The sequence below is a fragment of the Macrobrachium nipponense genome, chromosome 23 (genome assembly GCF_015104395.2).
Source record: "Macrobrachium nipponense isolate FS-2020 chromosome 23, ASM1510439v2, whole genome shotgun sequence".
NCBI classification, from domain to species: Eukaryota; Metazoa; Arthropoda; class Malacostraca; order Decapoda; family Palaemonidae; genus Macrobrachium; species Macrobrachium nipponense.
Window position 1 is genome coordinate 27,472,211 of NC_061090.1, and position 20,000 is coordinate 27,492,210.

At 35.1% G+C, this 20,000-nt stretch overlaps 1 long non-coding RNA gene across 1 annotated transcript in view; it reads left to right on the forward strand.

Annotated features, from left to right (window-relative positions):
• LOC135196352 (uncharacterized) overlaps nucleotides 1-20,000 on the forward strand; it is a 676,510-nt gene that overhangs the window by 438,958 nt on the left and 217,552 nt on the right. The gene's annotated exons all lie outside the window — the stretch shown is intronic.

Here is a 20,000-nt window from a genome sequence, read left to right on the forward strand (position 1 = left end):
CTCCCATACATAGCACCCATGGGTAGAAAGCGGTGGCAAAGGAGCACCAACAAAGGGGGTACCGTGATAGTAGGGAAAGACTGAAAAGAAGAAAGAAAGAAAAAAAAGTCCCCCGTGCTAGGGATACACATCCACACCGGTTCAGTTTAGCCTTTTTACAGGGGTGCTTAAGGGTGAGGATCCAATAGCACTGGGAAGCCTTGGGGGCAACCATTTTATTCCAAGGTTTTTCATCCTCTAACAGCTACTTATCAGCCTAGAGGTTTTCTTGTGGGGCTGGTCTGTCTCTCAGTCTCGGGGAGAGAGAGAGAGAGAGAGAGAGAACATGCGAGGTTGACAGAGGGCTGTTGTCTCGTGTATTTAAATGGGGAATTGATGAGCAAACAGCAGATGTTTGAACTTTGGAAATTATGCCTAATGCTTTGAAGAAGGTTCGAAAACTTTTAAAGAAAAAGGGATGCTTTAGACTTGTTTCTTAATATTTTCTCGCTTGAGTCTTTGTGATATTTGGTTATTAGATTAATAATGTTTTGACAGCATCAGTTCTTTAATGTAGCCGTGCAATGTGGGGATTGGTCTAGGATTTCTTACGCATCCTGTAGTGAAAGCCGCATTATGCGACACGATATTTGCGAGATCAGATATTCCCCCCCCCCCCCCCCTTCCCGCTTCACAATGGGCGGAAGAGACAGCCTTGAAATGGTATCTACCTCTACCCCATTCCCTCCCTTCCCCCCATTATCTATGATTGAAGCGAGACCTCGTAGGTAGGATGCAGCAAATCAACCTTCCCCCCTCCCCCTCTCTCCCTCGCCCTCCCTACCGCCTCCCCCCCCCCACAATTACCTAGCTTGTAAGTCTTGCCTCTCCACTTATCCGAACCCCTTAAAATGAACGCTGGGAGGGGGAATGGGGGAAGGGGGGAGGGGAGATATATAGAAACCAAGGTCGCTTACAGAATCAACGCTGCGGCCCGGTAACGCCAAACGCCGCGAGCGTGTGCCACACTCACTCGTGTGCATCCGCGTGCATGTGTGTGCGCGTGTGCGTGCGTTTGTTTGATTGCATGCGTGCATGCACATCATCTGCGAGCTTGTGTTCCGGATTAGGGAGTGGTTAGGTCGCCTGAGCTTAGAATTTGTCAGCGTGTTAAGAGAGAGCCGTTTGGTCTATAGGTTGAGTTCGCGTGTCAGCTTCCATGTGTGTGTTTTGTGTGTGTGTATGTGAATATTTATACGCTCTTGATAATACCCCTTGTTATTTTACCATTTAGGTCACTCGAATTTAATATAGCATGTTTGCTTTCATGTTGACGAATATGATGTAATTATATTCGTGTGCTTGTGTCAAACTATAACGAATTGTTGAGCGCATGTGTGTATATACGTCTAAACAAACTGTTGTGGTTTAGAGTAAAACGTAATATGAGAGAGAGAGAGAGAGAGAGAGAGAGAGAGAGAGAGAGAGAGAGAGAGATTCCCCCAACGTGCATGAAAGGTGCCGGAGTGATGCAGTTCATATTTATCAAGATATATAAGCACACTCGGAGAAAGAGTGGATAGGATAGGATAATAACAGAGAGAGAGAGAGAGAGAGATTTTCCCTCTCTGTGCAAGAAGGAAATGAACATTCTGAGAAGCTAAATAGAATTAGTATTTTCATAGAGAGACAGAGAGAGATGTTCCCCCTTCTCTGTGCAAAAAGGAAATAAACCCTCTGAGAAGGAACTAAATAGAATTAGTATTTCCACAGAGAGAGAGAGAGAGAGAGAGAGAGAGAGAGAGAGAGAGAGAGAGAGAGAGAGAGAGATTCCCCCATCTCGGAGCTGGTACAGGAAATAAACGCTGAGAAGGAGAGGCCAAATGGAATTAGTAATATCATACTGATAACAAAGAGAGAGAGAGAGGATAATAGAAGGGTTTCGTTGACGAGCGGGATGGCTCTGCAGCAGTTGTGGGTGTGTGCATCTTTCGTATGCAAAGTAAGGGAGTCGGCACAGAGTCTGTTCTCTTAAGTACTACGCAGCACGTATCCTCCTCTCCTTGCTTCATGTTTAAGTTATCGTTCGGTGCGTTCTAGTAGTTTGTGGGTCACCTTAACTGAACGTTATTAGCGAGAAGCTTCCCAGGAGAGAGAAAAAGGTGAAGTACAGACTAGATTCGAAGTCTAGATAAGATGGTAGTGTCTGCGAATAATAATGTTTTTGACTTCAATAGGAATTGCATAAGAGAGAAAATATGACCTTATAGCATAAATTATCTATCTATCTATCTATCTCTATATCTGTATGTGTATATATATATATATATATATATATATATATATATATATATATAAACAGACATAGAGTTACGATCAGGTTGCCTCTTAAACTTGTTCACAGAAGCTGTCTACTGTCTAAATTTAAGTCTTATCTAATTAAGTTTCTTCTTATAGTCACTAGGAATACCTCGTAATGTTTAATGTATTCCTATTTATTAGGACGCATTCAGTAGAGATTGTTCTATAAGTGGAAGGGAATTAGAGTATATATATATATATATATATATATATATATATATATATATATATATATATATATATATATTGTCCCAGGAGGATCATTCACTTGCAAAGTGGACCTAGTATATTTTTCGTAAGACAAATGACACTGGTAAATAAGAGACCGAGGAAGTTATAGAGTAATTTGTTAACTAGAATTAATCTTTTAAGACGAAGTATTTAATAAAATTTAAAAATATAAAAAAATAAAAAAAGTCGAGAGAGAGTGACAAGGACCTTCTTCAGAAAATATCAATAATGATGATTAACTGTGATTCAAGTATGTGGAAGACTTCTAATGACAGGTTCTGTTCCTGCTCTTTGGCGCTAACCGTATACTGTCAGTGATATTGTTCTTTTTCAAGGAAATAATCCGTCTTCCTTGTCTTTCGTTGATTCTAAAGTCTTCATCTCGAGAATCTCTGCGTGGAGAGATTTTTGTTACTGTCTCTTTTGTCAGATTGTCTTATCTTTGCTTTTTCTTTCGACTTTACTTGCACAATTTTTACACATCTTGCGCCATACAGTAGGAGTTTTAGTTCTCTCAATACTTTTATTATCTTTGAGTTACACTTGTTTTTGTATATCATGTATCTCTCCCAATAATTTTATTATCTTTGGGTTCCACTTGTTTTTGTGTGTTATGCCTCTCTCCCAATAATTTTATTATCTTTGACTTACACTTAGTTTTGTATATTATGCTTCTCTCCCAATAATTTTGTTATCTTTGGGTTACACTTGTTTTTGTATATTATGCTTCTCTCCCAATAATTTTTTCTTTAAGTTACACTTATTTTTGTATATTATGCTTCTCTCCCAATAATTTTATTATCTTTGGGTTACACTTGTTTTTGTATATTATGTTTCTCCCAATAATTTTATCTTTGAGTTACACTTGTTTTTGTTTATTATGCTTCTCTCCCAATAATTTTATTATCTTTTGGGTTACACTTGATTTGTATACTTGATTTGTATATTATGCTTCTCTCCCAATAATTTTATTATCTTTTGGGTTACACTTGATTTGTATACTTGATTTGTAATATTGCTTCCTCTCCCAATAATTTTATTATCTTTTGGGTTACACTTGATTTGTATACTTGATTTGTATATTATGCTTCTCTCCCAATAATTTTATTATCTTTGGGTTACACTTGCTTTTGTATATTATCCTCCAAAGTCTTCATTTCAATTTCAACGTTTAGATTGAAATCTTGCACATTCTACCAGACGAACGTTAGCTCAAGTAAACATTCTTACCGGATGTTAACAGAGGAAAAGATGCTGGAAAAATTTCAAAGCTTCTCTTCGTATGGAAGATGCAGACATTCAGGATTCTCAAGTTAAAGATGATACAGACTTTTTTTCAAAAGAATTTTTTTGTGGATAACGCTGCAACCTGGAAGGTCTCCAGGAAGTTGCAAGAGAAGACACTTAGGTTTTAAAGTATCTCTATCCTGGAAAGTGTTTAGGTCTTGCAGAATGAGACATACTTTTGAAGGCCTTGCAACCCCCCCCCCCCCTCTCTCTCTCTCTCTCTCTCTCTCTCTCTCTCTCTCTCTCTCTCTCTCGTAGTTACTTTCGAGTTTTCATTTCTAGTTAACATAAAACAGAAATATAATTTTTTCTATGACTGAGTAGTTTTAGTCTCTCTCTCTCTCTCTCTCTCTCTCTCTCTCTCTCTCTCTCTCTCTCTCTCTCTCTCTCTCTCTCTCTCTGTGGATGATGTATATCACCTTGGAATACCGAATAAAGAGATGAGGAAAAGGTGCTCGTAAATTCCCTTGAGATCTGTAGTTGGCATTTTGACATACCAATACAGTTTTGCTAGAATTGTTACGTGGCTATCTTTTTTTTTATATTTTTGCCATTTTTGGTATTGGTGTGTGTCGTAATACCGCTATTAGATCCGAAGGCAACAAATATTAGACATAATCAGAACTACGGACTATTATTAAGGTAACCTTTCATTTTTCATAATTAGGAAATTTATGTAGAGTGTAACAGCATCCTAGAAAAGATAAAGTCTCCAGAATTACTTGTACAGTAAGTTCCAGAAGTGAAGCGACAAATCTCAGATTAATCGTACTTTTATAGAAACTCGTGGGGTTGCCAGTTAGTATATTTTATTCCAATTATTGTATCCTATTTATCTAATAATACGTATCAGTGATTAACTGTATAAGCGCACAAAGTATTTCCCCAGTGAATGATCTATGTTAGTTCAGTAAGTTATTTATTAATAGAAAAAAAAAAGAATTTCCTCAAAGAAACATCTGCGGCTTCCAAAGTGTGATATTAAGTGTTCACCATAGAGTGGACAGCAGGAACCGTGTGCATAAGCATTGGCCTAATATTTGTAAATTAACTTTCTACTTTTTATAGCATTATATCGAAAGTTATGATTTCTTTGATAAAGCACAGAGAAGTTTAGCATATGATTAAATGAATATAAATAAGACACAAGTTGGTGTAAAAAAAAACCAAACGCAAATCCAAGTTATGTATGCGTTTAGCGTTGGTTACATGGTTAGGCCTATTTCAAGAATCAAGGATATATATTTTCCAGCTTGTTAGTTAATAATTTCATGGAATTTCTCGATTGTCAAATTTTTGCATGCAGAATTGCGTTCAGGGTCGCACCAAACAAGTATTTTCGTAGGTTTCCACCTTCTTTTTTTTTTTTTTTTTTTTTTTTTTGTGTTCATTGCATAAGTGAGACTTCTTGTCCATACGATCCGGAGTGTGAATATGCTTGGCGAGCATTATTTTAATTCGAGTATCCCCTGTTATGCTCTCTCTCTCTCTCTCTCTCTTCCTCCTCTCTCTCTCTCTCGCTCTCTCTCTCTCTCTCTCTCTCTCTCTCAGGACGCTTTTATCTATCTTTAATAACCAGAGGTCTGTTTTTAAGAATCGAGTACTAGGCCTATTGGTGCATGCTCGGGTGCGTTCTTTATATATATATATATATATTATATATATTGTTATATATTATTATATATCCCCCAAAAAACCTCATAAATTTCCTGTTATGCAATAATACTTTGACTGGATCGAACTGATTACTGGTTGACAGTGGAAATATGAATTTGGGTGATATCACTCCCTTATGAAACGCCAACTTACGCAAATTCAGTCTTAAATTTTACGGTTGGGATATGATTCGAAGATTTGAGGTAATAGGTTGAAGTGAAAAAGGTGGAGTTAGCATTGTGGGTAGAGGTAGAGGTAGAGGGGTGGAAGGGGTGGTTGGGGTCTGTCGTCTCCCTACTTAACCAGATGGTGATTTTAACGGTTGTTCTGGTTGCTTGCGACCGACTTTCTTATTTTTTATATAGCGAGTCTGTTTCCCAGGTGCAAGGACAGGTCCTGGTATCAGTCCTGAAGGTTCTATCTTTGCCTAAATAACAGACAGTGGCCCTGCATTGTAAGCCTTGCAATACCCGGAACTAGGCCTAGTCACCTGAAGGTAGCAGCATAGGTTAGAGCCTTTCTCGAAGATGGTGTTTTATGCTGCGGTCCTAAGAAGCTAGAATCAGAACTACCAACACCCCCAACTTCTCCATTGAATCTAGGTGCATTCATGGTTGATTATGTTAATGTCGCAGAGATTTTCCCTTCACATTCTATTGATACTTGCATGGTTTTATGCATCTTCGCTAAAATAATTGATAATACACTATAATATTGAATATTTATTTCCACATTGCTCGAAATATACATTGGTAATGTTCTGATGTGTTGAACGAGAATTTCAAATTGTTTCGTTTCTATAGCTTGAGTAATTGCTATACTTTAAAATAATTACTATTACCGTAATTTTTTTCTTATGATTTTATAAATATCATAGATTTGATATTTGTGCATCATATGTTAGCTTTATTTTGCTTGATAGAGCTGTCACTGTAGAAAAAAAATATATTTTTCAGCTACGAGTTGTAGTTGCCAGTTAGTGAATTTCGAACGAAATTCTCTGAAATTTGTCGCTTCAGTTTTGGAACTTACTGTACCACACCACTTATACAGGAACATTTCCAAATCCTATATTGCGTTTCCGTAAATTAAAGATTCCGAGGTCAAGTTCGTATTAGATTAAATCGAAAAAGGGGAAATTGGTGGTTGGGTCATGTCTGTCTTAGAGAATCTTATTAGTCCGTACCATAGAACAAAATAAAGAAAGCGTGAAAAGATACATGGTCTATATTATTATTATTATTAGTTATTATTATTATTATTATTATTATTATTATTATTATAGTATTATTTTATTCTAACTAGTACACAATAATATAAATGTCAAAAGTACGTGTATAATTTGTAAACAATTTATAAAAGCGTTCGAACCCTCCTCTGGTTCATCTTCAGTTCGAAAGTTTTATAAAAGTATTTATGAATTTATATCGAACTTTTAACATTTTTCTTATTGCGGACCCTTTAGAATGTTGTGTAAACTCTCGTGATAGAGAGTTTTTCACCACAGTATTATTATTATTATTATTCGACTGGAGGATATAATTAATCGTCCAAATTCTAACGCTTGAAACGTCTGTAAAAACTATATTTATATATATATATATATATATATATATATTATATATATATATATGTGTGTGTGTGTGTGTGTGTGTGTGTGTGCGTGTGTGTTTGTTTGTTTGTTTGTTTGTTTCACAGTTGCGCAAATCACAGTCCTTGTAAAACAAGGATTAGATGAAATGATTGAAGTGCCCAAGAAACAGAAACTTTCCAGCAAAGATTAATGGTTTCAACTTTCACGGGAAGTTTGTTTACGATTCACTCAACGGGGTCAAGTGGTATCTCCACACCATTAGCTCTCTCTCTCTCTCTCTCTCTCTCTCTCTCTCTCTCTCTCTCTCTCTCTCTCTCTCTCATCAACTGCGTCGTGTCCTGAGGATTTAATAAATTTTTGTCTTGTATGATAGCAACTTTTTTTTTTCTTCGTAATTGAATTATTGACCGACAGGAAATGCCAGATATCGCTGGCATATACGTATTTGGTATCCACCAGTGCAAGTGACATTATTGCTGCTTTATGTATATGTCTAATATATATATATATATATATATATATATATATATATATATATATATATAATACATGTATTGTATGAAAATATGCATGTAGTATGTACGTATGTGAGAAATAGAAAAAAAAATGTGAATTAAGCAGATAAAGATAACGAAAGAAATGTACAATTACCGATTATAAATTTTATCAAATAGATGGAAGCGATGTAGTGTGCGCGCATCCTCCTCTTTTTTTTTTTTTTTTTTTTTTTTTTTTTTTTTTTTTACATACAGAAACATAATGAAATCCAAGTGCTTAAAAATTCTTTTTTAAATTTATCTTAGACACCCTGGGAATATTTACGTAAAAGAAAAAAAAAAACTATAAATATTAGACGGCCTTTCCGGGATCCTGGATTTAACTGATTTCCCTTTCATATTTCAATTCATGCCTTCGGATCTCAGAATAAGACTCCCTAGCTCATTGTCAGGTAATGTTATATCAATTTTAAGTGCTTCAGATTGCACGGCAATCAGTGTGGTCACAGTTTTAAGGCTCTCTCTCTCTCTCTCTCTCTCTCTCTCTCTCTCTCTCTCTCTCTCTCTCTCAGTGACTTTTTGCAAACAAAGTCAATTGGAATGCAGTAATCATTAGCAGACGTATTTTGAACGAGACCGGTGTAACAAACGACACCTCTCTCTCTCTCTCTCTCTCTCTCTCTTCTCTCTTACCGGAACTTGCAGCGTAATAAGAGATGCAATTAGAGTAGTAAAGTGGCTGCATGAGAAGAGGAGGAGGGGGAATGGGTACCAGAATGGTTGGGGATGGGGTGGGGGAGACCCGGGGTGTACAGGGTACAGGAGACGATGTTTGTCGCTATCATCATCATCATCATCATCACCATCAGAAATGGATACGTAGCGTATTATCGCACCGCGCAATCACCGATGAAAATGAAGATAAGTCATCGCCTTTATCGGTTTTGTGGATCGCAAATAATGGGACACGGCTTTGCAATCACATTAATGGATCCTTTGCAGCGTTGTGGCCGCGGGAGGAGCTCGTAAAAGGCGGCGAAATCTCGGGAAGGCGGGACGGGAGTAAAAGCACTACTAATGCTTTGAGGACTGATTAAAATCGACCTTAATGTGGAGGTCACTTTTATTGCCTGCTGTCGGTGGTATGAAGCTTCTGGAGTTATGTTTCATTGTTATTATTGATACGGTATTGTTGTCATTACTTCTGTGTGAGTGGGGTACCGTTTATTCTTGTTTATGCTGTCGATTTGTAGAAGATTTATTCTTATTTCTAATGATGTAAGTACCACTTTTTAAACTTTTTTTTTCCACTGAGAAAGAAGGCAGCGGTTATATTTAATTAAGTCTCGTAATTTGTTAAGGATGAAATCGTTTACCAAAATGCCCTTAGTGGCCCAAATTTCGTTGTCTCATCCTCCTCCCCTCTCCTGTCTTTTGAGATTCTGTAACCTGCTTTTTTTTTTTTTACACACACACACACACACACACACACACACACACACTCACTTGCCAATTAAAACTTATATCCCATTTTCCCCCTGTGAACAAACCACGCTTTCCATATTCTCAGCTTGTTTATCTGTGTTGCTTCCTCTTTGTGACTTTTTATGTTACTTTAATTGGTCTTTGTACTATGTTTGTCTTAAGGCATTTTTATGTCTTCCATTGCATTTCTCCTCATACAATGAAGTAAGATACTTAACTTCTGTAAATGAGATTAGCTCTACACACCTTTGATATATTTCAGTCTTACACCTTTGTCCAGTAATTTCTGCAACTTTGTCCCGTAATTTCTGCAACTTTGTCCCGTAATTTCTGCCCCTTTGTCCAGTAATTTCTGCACCATTGTCCAGTAATTTCTGCACCTTTGTCCCGTAATTTCCGCACCTTTGTCCCGTAATTTCCGCACCCTTGTCCAGTAATTTCCGAACCATTGTCCAGTAATTTCTGTACCGGTCCAGTACTCTCTGCACCTTTGTCCGGTAATTTCTGCAAAGCTCCCTCTGCCTTTTACCTTTCCCTTCCGTGTTTCTAACGTGAACTGCACCATCAACCTTCGGATGCATAAGGGAGTCATCCATTAACATTGTTCCATTATGCAAGACACTATCATTTCGAGAGGTGACCAGTGATCAATGTGGGGGACTATTATAGCTCAGGCACTATCAGCTCATCCAAAACAACGCACTTCGAATCTTAAAAATGGAATCTGGATTCCATTCCATTTTTAAGATTCGAAGTGAGCTGTTTAGGATGAGCTGTTAGTGCCTGAGGTATAATAAAAATAGTCCCCCACATTGATCACTGGTCACCTCTCGAAATACTAACCTTATCCAGTGTTGATATAGTACCTAGAGACCAGTGTCAAGATTCGTGAATATAAGTTGTTAATATAATGTTTATATTCTCTTATTTTCATCTTAAAAAAAAATCTCCAAAGGTGTTTGTACCCATCTATACCTACGCCTTATCATGACACTTGACGGTATGAGGTTACATCCCCCGCATTAGACCACGCGATATATAATACTGATTCTCTCTCTCTCTCTCTCTCTCTCTCTCTCTCTCTCTCGTGTACAACACATGCCAGTTATAGATTTCTCAGCCCTTCTCCACATTCATATCTAGAGAAATATTATGTTTTATGTTTATTAGGACTGAAATGTCTTTGCGTAATGTCATTAAAGAGAAAATCAAGTCCTCACGCTCGTGCATTAGTCTTTGAAGAGGTTTTGCAGATTTATTTTATTTTTTATAATACCATTATTTATTATTGTACTTCCTTTGCCTGCTCTTCCTGTCTTTCTTTAAATCTTCAGTTTTCTTCTCTTTCTTTAAATCTTCAGTTTTCTTCTATTTATTTATTTAAATCGTCAGCTTTCTTCTCTTTCTTTAAATCTTCAGCTCTCTTCTCTTCTCTTTAAATCCTCAATTTTCCTCTCGTTATTAAGATCTTCAGCTTTCTTCTCTTTCTTTAAATCTTCAGGCAGCTTTCTTCTCTTTCTTTAAACCTTCAGCTTTCTTCTCTTTCTTTAAATCTTCAGCTTTCTTTCTTTCTTTAAATCTACAGCTTTCTTATCTTTCTTTAAATCTTCAGTTCTATTCTCTTTTTTTAAATCTTCAGCTCTCTTCTTTCTATAAATCTTCAGCCAGCTTTCTTTTTCTTTAAACCGTCAGATTTCTTCTCTTTCTTTAAAGCTTCGGGTTTCTTTTATTTATTTAAATCTTCAGCTTTCTTCTCTTTCTTTAAATCTTCAGCCAGGTTTCTTCTCTTTCTATAAACCCTCAGCCAGCTTTCTTCTCTTTCTTTAAAGCTTCAGCTTTCTTCTCTTTATTTAAATCTTAACTTTTTTCTCTTTATTAAAATATTCAGCTTTCTTTTCTTTATTTAAATCTTTACTTTTCTTCTCTTCCTTTAAATCTTCAGCTTAAAACCCCTTAAGGACAGAGCCAACAGACTATATCTAATTATACCCAAGAGGACTCAAAAGGGCAGTCAGTCAGCAGAGAGAGAAACAAGTTATAGGTAAAGAACAGACCATTATATCTTCAGTCAGAAAGAACAGATGAGGTTAAACAATAAAAAAAAAACTTCGTTAGTATGTATGATCAATAATTGTACCCCTGTTCTTTTGCCAGTGGAATTACAGTAAAGAAAGGCTGGCCCGTATACACCAACCAATAAACACGTATTTTTAGTGTGTAATATTTTTTTCTGTGGACTACCAACGTTCTCCAACAAAGCAAAGGGAATGCTTGAAAAGTTTATTTATAGATTCAAGAGCAAGAGGTGCTGAAGTTTTCAAACCAAGAACCAAAGTACAGGGTGTCCATAATGTCCCAGTACCATTACAAGCATTTATCGCTTAGAATGGTACTGGGGACTTTATGGACACCCTGTACATCGTGTAATAGTGGCCATATCATAGCTAAAACCCACCCGATCTCAGATGGTCGTCATCATGGTTTCTTTAGTAAATACGTAGATTAAGTATCTGCCTTGATACGTTAAATTACCTTCCTTTCCCTGTATCTTTGCGTATCATTATGTTTTAAGGTCACAGTACAATCAGCTCTCCCCTTTTCCATTATCTTGTTTGACCCTGATTTTGCAATCAGCTTTACGTTCAATTTGCGGTATTTCGCCCGTAATGCTGTCGCCAACATCCCCTCGCCTGAAGTGACGAAGGTGTTTTCGTGGATTTAATTGAAGTTGTGAAATGGTTACTTTATCAACATCAAATGAGTTGCAATTCCTACTAAATTAGTCTGCCTTTCCTTCTTTACGCAAGGAAATCAGTTGTAATTGTTTATTTTACCTGTTTATACATTGTCATGCAGGAACATGATTCCGTGAAATAGCATATTTCAGCTGAGAAATGTTAAAATAACACATTTCTCTGGAATCTGCAACATTATTGTTATTAAATTATTATTAGGCAACCGTCATATTTCGTAAAAATATTTAGCTCATATTATTATTATTTATTTTATGTATGTATTTTTTGTCTATCACAGTCCTCCAGTTCGAATGGGTGGTATTTATTATTAATATTATTATTACTATTATTATTTTTATGATGATGGTGATGAACAACGTCCCCGTATGAAATTAGAGAAAACGGAAATAAAAAATAAGTGAATGAATGGATTAACGAATAAATAGAGAAAAATCCAGTAACTCAATTCCACGAAATTCATTTAGAAAAAAAATCTCCTGGATGATAAATAGACAGCATAACTTTCCCCTGAAATGTGCTCCGCTTCCAAGCTTTGAAATATTAGGGTCAAGGAATATATCCAGCTGATTGCTATGTTTCTCCAAGATTGCTCTTCTGCATTGCTATTTGTTCGTCAGATTTCCTTCGGAATGATGTGAGGACCCGTTTCGTCTCATGATGCGTCGAGGGAATTGCTATATTTTGCGCGAATTTATTTTCTATATTTCGCTCATATTTTCTCGTAATGTCGGCGGGGTCGTCGTCTTATGCTTACCTCTGTTGTCGTCTCGGTGTCAGCTAGAATCATGGTGTAGTTAATTATTAATTTCAAGATGTAGATGAAAAAATAGAATTTTAGGTTAACTAGAATCACGGTGTAGTGAATTATTAATTTCAAGATGTAGATATAAAAATATAATTGTAGGTTAACTAGAATCACGGTGTATTTCATTATTAATCTCAAGATGTAGATAAAAAAATAGAATTGTAGGTTAATTAGGATCACGGTGTAGTTGATAATTAATTTTAAGATATAGATAAAAAATATAATTGTAGGTTAACTAGGATCACGGTGCAGTTTATTATTAATTTCAAGATGTAGATAAGAAAATATAATTGCAGTTTCATAGCTTTAATTGCTAATTTTAAGATGAAGGTCGTGAAATACAAACCAATAAGATTATTATTGTAGTTATGAGTACATAGTTAATAATATTGTATTTATGATTTTTAATATTAGCCTTTACACAAAAAATGTAATCGTAAATTATTTATTACAGTTATATCAGTTAATATAGTTGATATCATTATATTTATTATTATTAGTATGAACCATTACACAAAATTATGTATTGTCCTAGATAATGATACAGTTTCTGTCTTGACATCTGTGAGTATTAATATTGACTTTTATATATGAAAACCCCCTTTTATTCCTCAGTTATTCTCACCTATAATATTCCTGACAGCTGTTATCCGTTTATAAGACCTTTTACTCTGTCATTTTGCGATTGTTATCTATTTCTTTGCCTAGCTATACTTATATGTCAGTCATTTTACTGTACTTCCATTTCATCTGTTTTCCTTTTATTTTCACATATTGATATCATGGGTTTCGGGTGTTAGTTTGCTCAATCAGAGAATGGGTGTGTATGTGCGCGCGCGCGCTCATATACGATAATCAGAATTATTGTAATAATAATTGAGGAATATAATCTACAGCTTTTGTGATCGTGACGTCTTGCCAAAGTATAGCATTTCTCATTGTATAGAATCTTCTGGTTATATGAACTTTAGTGCACATATGCACATAGTTACGAATTTATTAAGTCACTAGAAAGGTCTTATAATTTTGAAACATTTTACTTTTTCAATTAATAATAAAAATAAGAATAATCAAATATAGCATTTCTCATTTTATAGAATTTTCTGTTTATATCAGTTCTAATGCAGACATGCGCATAGTTACGAAATTTTTAATTCACTAGAAAGGTCATGTAATTTTGAACCTTTTTTGCAATTAATAATAGTAATAATATTAATAATTATAAAAAGGTACAAAGGCCCTTTTTTCTTTGTACGTTACCACAGGACGCGAACGTCTCTGAATAAACCAGTTCATATTTTCCTCCTCCGCTTATCACTCAATGACTTGTGATAACCACACTGTAGTTCCCCACTTGGTGATTTCAGAATTACCAGTAATGACGTAATTGTCTCGGGGTGGCGACAACGAGGGCATTTGACGTGCAGTAGTTGTTTAGGATGTGGTGAGAATGATGTAATATTATATATACATATATATATATATATCTATATATATATATAATATATATAAGTGTATATTTATATATTTAATTATATTATATATTATATATATAATATATATATATTGATAGTATACTTTTTGCTTGTATATAGTCTTCTCCTGATTTTTGTAAATATATATATATATATAATATATATTATATATATATATATATATATACATATATATTAATATATATGAATATATATACACACACACCAATACATATACACTGAAACGCACAGTATTCATTATTGGTATAACTCGCACAATTTCAGAATATTCAACGGAATAAAGATATCCATTTCATCCAGTTTATTCGATAAAGTCAGGATTATAAATTATATTTTACCGATTCATTTCATCTAGTTTATATGATAAAGTCAGGATTATATTTTATCGTATTGATGAAGTGCGTAAGTAAATAAAAGAAAATTGATGATTGTGAATGTACTTTTTTTCTTTTGGCCATGTTTCACGCTGAGAATTTTCCTGTTGCATGGCTAAGAGAAAGTCTCTCTCTCTCTCTCTCTCTCTCTCTCTCTCTCTCTCTCTCTCTCTCTCTGCTTCCTTGCTGTAACAAATAATCTGTTCGAAGCTAGACGATGACGTAAAGAGATTTAAGATATCCATATCGTTATTGTTGTTATTAATAAAAGTTAGATTTTAAAATGTAAGAAACCCACATGGATATAATATGAAAAACAATCTTCCACAGAAGAAAGGAAAAAACTGCAGTTGAGAGACTGAAAACAGAAAAAAAAGGAAAGATGGAGAAGCAAATATAAATAAATGCATATTTAAAAAGATTTTTTCTTGCTTTTTTTTAAGGCCAGTTATGAAATCATTACGACCCATGCATTAAAAAAAATTATTTGGAAAAGAACATGTAGATTATATTTTTTTCTGTTTCAGGTATGCTTGTAGTCAACCTTTTGTTGAGTTAATGACAACCTCGACTCGGTAGGTGTAGTGACCGCAGCCTCTTGTATCTTGTCAGGTAGGTCGGTAGCAGTGCTTGTCATGTAGTTTCACACTTTGTGTAAATTTTTAAGTATGTATGCAATGCACATCGACCATTTGGGCTTCCCGAGGGTAACACTTAACGATGTTAGTTGAACAAGATGGATTTTGTAATATGCGTATCTTCATCGCGCGTGCGCCCTTGCTGTCCCGAGATGTTTAGTAGTACCGAGGCTAAAAAGCGTAAGCACACTCATGTATATATTTGTGTATATTGTGTGCGAGTCTATGTATGTGTATATATATATATATATATATATATATATATATATATATATATATATATATATATATATATATATTAGTGAATTTGTTTATAATATAGAAGACATCGAATTGATAACCATTGTATGTATGTATATATACTGTATGTGTATAGTGAATTTAAATATGGTATAGAAGAGATTGAATTAATAACCATTTATATAAGAATGTCTGTACATATAGTGAATTTATGTATGATATAAAAGTGATCAAATCAATAACCACTTGTGTCCACTAAAACGTAAAGCTATAAAGGAATATAAGAGACTTTATGATCCATTTTTGCAAGAGAAAAGTGCCCAAGAAACTCTCTCTCTCTCTCTCTCTCTCTCTCTCTCTCTCTCTCTCTCTCTCTATATATATCCTATATATATATATATATATATATATATATATATAAATATATATTTGCGTTTTTTATTTTCAAAAAATACATACACACGGTATGTATGTATTCCTGTGTATCTCTCCTCACCACATCTATCCAGCGGATCAGGGAAAATGGAAGGAATCGATATAGATGGAGAAAGCTGACTCGAGCGGCCGACCCTGGTATGCAGTGGGCTTAATAAGGTCGAAAGAAGAAGAAGTAGAGGTAGAAGTACTTTGTGGTGTGAGATGAAAGATGACGTCATCAAGAAACGGAATCCATTCCCCAGTTTCTGGACAGAGCATGCGCGAAATGTCTACGCTGTAGAGAAGGAATACGCTGCATATTTGCCATACCGCTGACCGATGGGGCAAAGCGAAGGTCTCCCCGTGCCCAATCCAGGCCACTTCTTGTTCAACGTCTGAACGCCTTGATATTAATTTCGTTTTTATTTTTTTTATGACTTAATTATAGTTTTTATTTTATAATGGGTAGCACTTGGGTCAGATTTCATGTAGTTATATCTTAATTCCTGTTGTTTGGGTTTTATTTATATATTTATTTATTTATTATTATTTGTTTTCTTATTTTTTTGCTTGCGTTTGCATACATGTGTATAAGTGTAATCCATGAATGGATAAATTATCGAGGTATCTTCAGCATACATGAAAATCATCTCGCATTTCTGTTAATATCTCCTACTTAGCCTAATCCCAAGTCGGGGTCGCTGTTTTTGATGAACCTTTTTTCAGGTTTTCCTAATGGTCGTTAAGGATATCATTTCGTATTTTGTTGTGGCGGATCGCAATTCTGATGATACGAAGTGATAATTAGGTCTCTTCATCTCCAATAGATTTTAGAAATAATTCAGATTTCTACATACCCTGGGCAATGTATATTTGGTGTAAAGACTAATTCAGAAATACCTGAGAATAGTAATAATAATGATTATAATAATAAATGATTTTATGTTCAGCTCATGGCCATATACATGGAGTATACAACTTACAGATAGTAACATGCACAATCTAGATACATGAGGTGACATGATAAAAAAAAAAATGAATAAGCGGCAATAATATCTACACAGTGCTTCATAGAGCATTATGGTGTGCTTACAACTTAATGGCCTCTGCAAAGTATCCCCTTAAAGTGTATACCAGGTTTGCACATTATATTTTATGTACTTGAGTGCAATCAGCTTGCATAAAAGGGTATATAACGTTCAGAGGGATAAACGGAGACAATAAGAGAAAACAGCGTTCACAAGAAAAGCTTGATAAACAGATAATAAGAGGAGAATGCTCACTTCCCTAGAGAGAGCAAGAATTGCAGGTTTAAGAAAACGACAGCCATAGAGGAAAGCGAGATAAACGGAGACAAAATGAGAACAACGTTTACAGGGAAAAGCGATATAAAAAAAGAAGAAGAGAAAGTTGCAGAGCCAGATGAACAAGAGGTATTAAGAGGACATCACAGGGAAAGCGAGAAAGAGAGCCAATAAGAGAACCGCGTTCACGGGGAAAGCAAGAAAAACATAGATAACAAGAGAACAACCTTCACAGGGGAGAGCGAGATAAAACAGAGCCAATAAGAGAACAACACTCACAGGGGAAACGAGATAGAACAGAGCCCATAAGAGAACAACCTTCACAGGGGAAACGAGATTAAACAGAAATCACAAGAGAACAACACTAACAGGGGAAAGCGAGATAAAACAAAGCCAATAAGAGAACAACCTTCACAGGGGAAAGCGAGATCAGAGACAGCAAGAGATCCCAGCTACAAGCCCCCAACCAACCAACCCACCCGTAGGACCACCTCTGCGCGTGATGGTCGGCAAATTCCTGTCATTGTTTCCGTAATGATATCTTCGCCGCTGGTTTCCGATCAGAGCCTTCCTTCCTTTTGGGGGCCGCCCCTGCCCCTGATGAAGAGCCGCATGGCTGCCCTTCAGGAATGGTTTCACTTGCAGCAGAAGCTAACTCCTCCAGGTCGCAAAAAAACTGCCTTTGCACCATAGTGTCGATGGGGCATTCCGCTGGGCCCGTATAATGGCGCCTCAGAGATGATTTGGGGGTGGGGGTTTGTTGGAAGGTTGCATGTCGGGTGAGGTTGGTCTGATTGTTAAGACACTGTAGTTCATACGCATGTTGATATGTATATATATAATATATATATATATATGTATATATGTAAATATATATATATGTATGTATATATATATATATATATATATATATATATATATATGTATATATATAAATGTGTATATATATTTTATATGTATGTGTGTATATATTTATTTATTTATTATATATAAATATTATTTGTATATATCATATATATATAATATATATATATATATATATATATATAATATATCATACATACATATACTTACAGTATGTACATATATATATATATATATATATCTATATATATATATATATATCTATATATATTGTTTATTATGTATGTATATACACATTTATATATATAGTATATATTTATATATATACATACATTTATAAATACAGTATGTATGTATTTGTGTTAAATTCATTCATATATTCTTGTGATATGCGTGACATCAACTCAGTAATGACGGTGGTGTGTATTAATTGATAGGGTAAGGTTATAAGTTTGTGCCATTATGGTCTCGTGTTCTTACGAGCAGTGTTCATTATTACAATGAGAACGAGAACTAGGATAACAATTGAGGCACGATCTCTCTCTCTCTTCTCTCTCTCTCTCTCTCTCTCTCTCTCTCATGATATAGCCGGAAGAAGTGTATTTGCCGCATTATGAATTTGGTATTATCATTTAGACTTTCATACTGGTTTTCAGCATTTTTCCGTATTGTACTTCTTTTACCATGTGCCCTTTCCTCGCTGTTATTATCATTGGCTGCTCCTCTGATGTAGTGGTTAGTGTCGTGGTAAGTCACTCAGATGTCACGGGTTCGCGTCTCCCCCAGGGCTCTGTGTCGTGATCAGTTACTACTGTAGTGTGGGGTCTGTAGCGGTGGTATAGATTGAAACCAACAATCTTTGGTAGCTTGAATTTCAAGTCGGTTGCCCCTTTGATGTGTTTGTTCCACGTGAATAGGTTTCATATACGGAAATATAATAATATTCTTGTTGACTGTCATTTTATATATATACTTACAGAATGTGCCAAAGGGTTATATAGTGGCGTTGTATAGGGAAATATAGATAACTTCACCTTTCAAGGCTGTCGAATCTTGACACTAGGTCGCTTATGTGTTGTTGTGGATTGCCGGAAGATGACACCTTTTATCAATGTTTTTATAAGATTTACTCATCGGTTCCTGAATCTACATGACCGATACATTCTTCATTACTCATTACAATGGATGACGCCACGTTAAGGAGCCTGATGATTGTGAGGCAAGTTGCGTTATTCCATAAGTCGACGATAAAGACAGGTAGAAGGTGGTTATACTTGGCTTTGGGAACTCTGTAACTGTTTCGTGATTACATTGGTGACTGTCCATTTAAGGATAAAATACTTAAGGTTAATACTGACTGTCGGTGTAATTTAGGGATTAAATTCTCGGCAGGATTAAAAGTTCTTCACAATATATCTTTTTGAGAATATATATATATATATATATATATATATATATATATATATATATATATATATATATACATGCATTTTTTTTCTTTTCTATTTACGTAGCGGAAAAAGAAAAGAAAGGAAGAAAAAGTTATTTTTTATGTTAGTGACTTTAAAGGAAACTTACGAAATGTGAGTAGATTTTGTTGAATATTGGCGATACTTTTCTAATATATATTTTAGTATACTTCACTTTTGAATCCCCTATAGGTGCCCGGACGATGACCATTTGTAGTTGAAACTGCTCTTGGCTTAGGAATGAATCACTATATATAGCAGTATTGTTGTAGTTTTGTGGAATCCTCCTGGAAGGCTCGAAAAAATCACAGGAGGCATTTGAAGTTTTGTCGTAAATTGTGGAAATCACCTGTGCGTTAATAGTTGAAAAAAAAAAAAACTGCTAGCAATGCGTACGTATTCGGGCCTAGATATATAGATTTATATATTAATATATTGCTAAATATACATACATTCACATACACACTACACATACATATATACATATATTTACATATGTATGTATAGTATATGTAGTATATATTATATATATAAATTTATATATCTA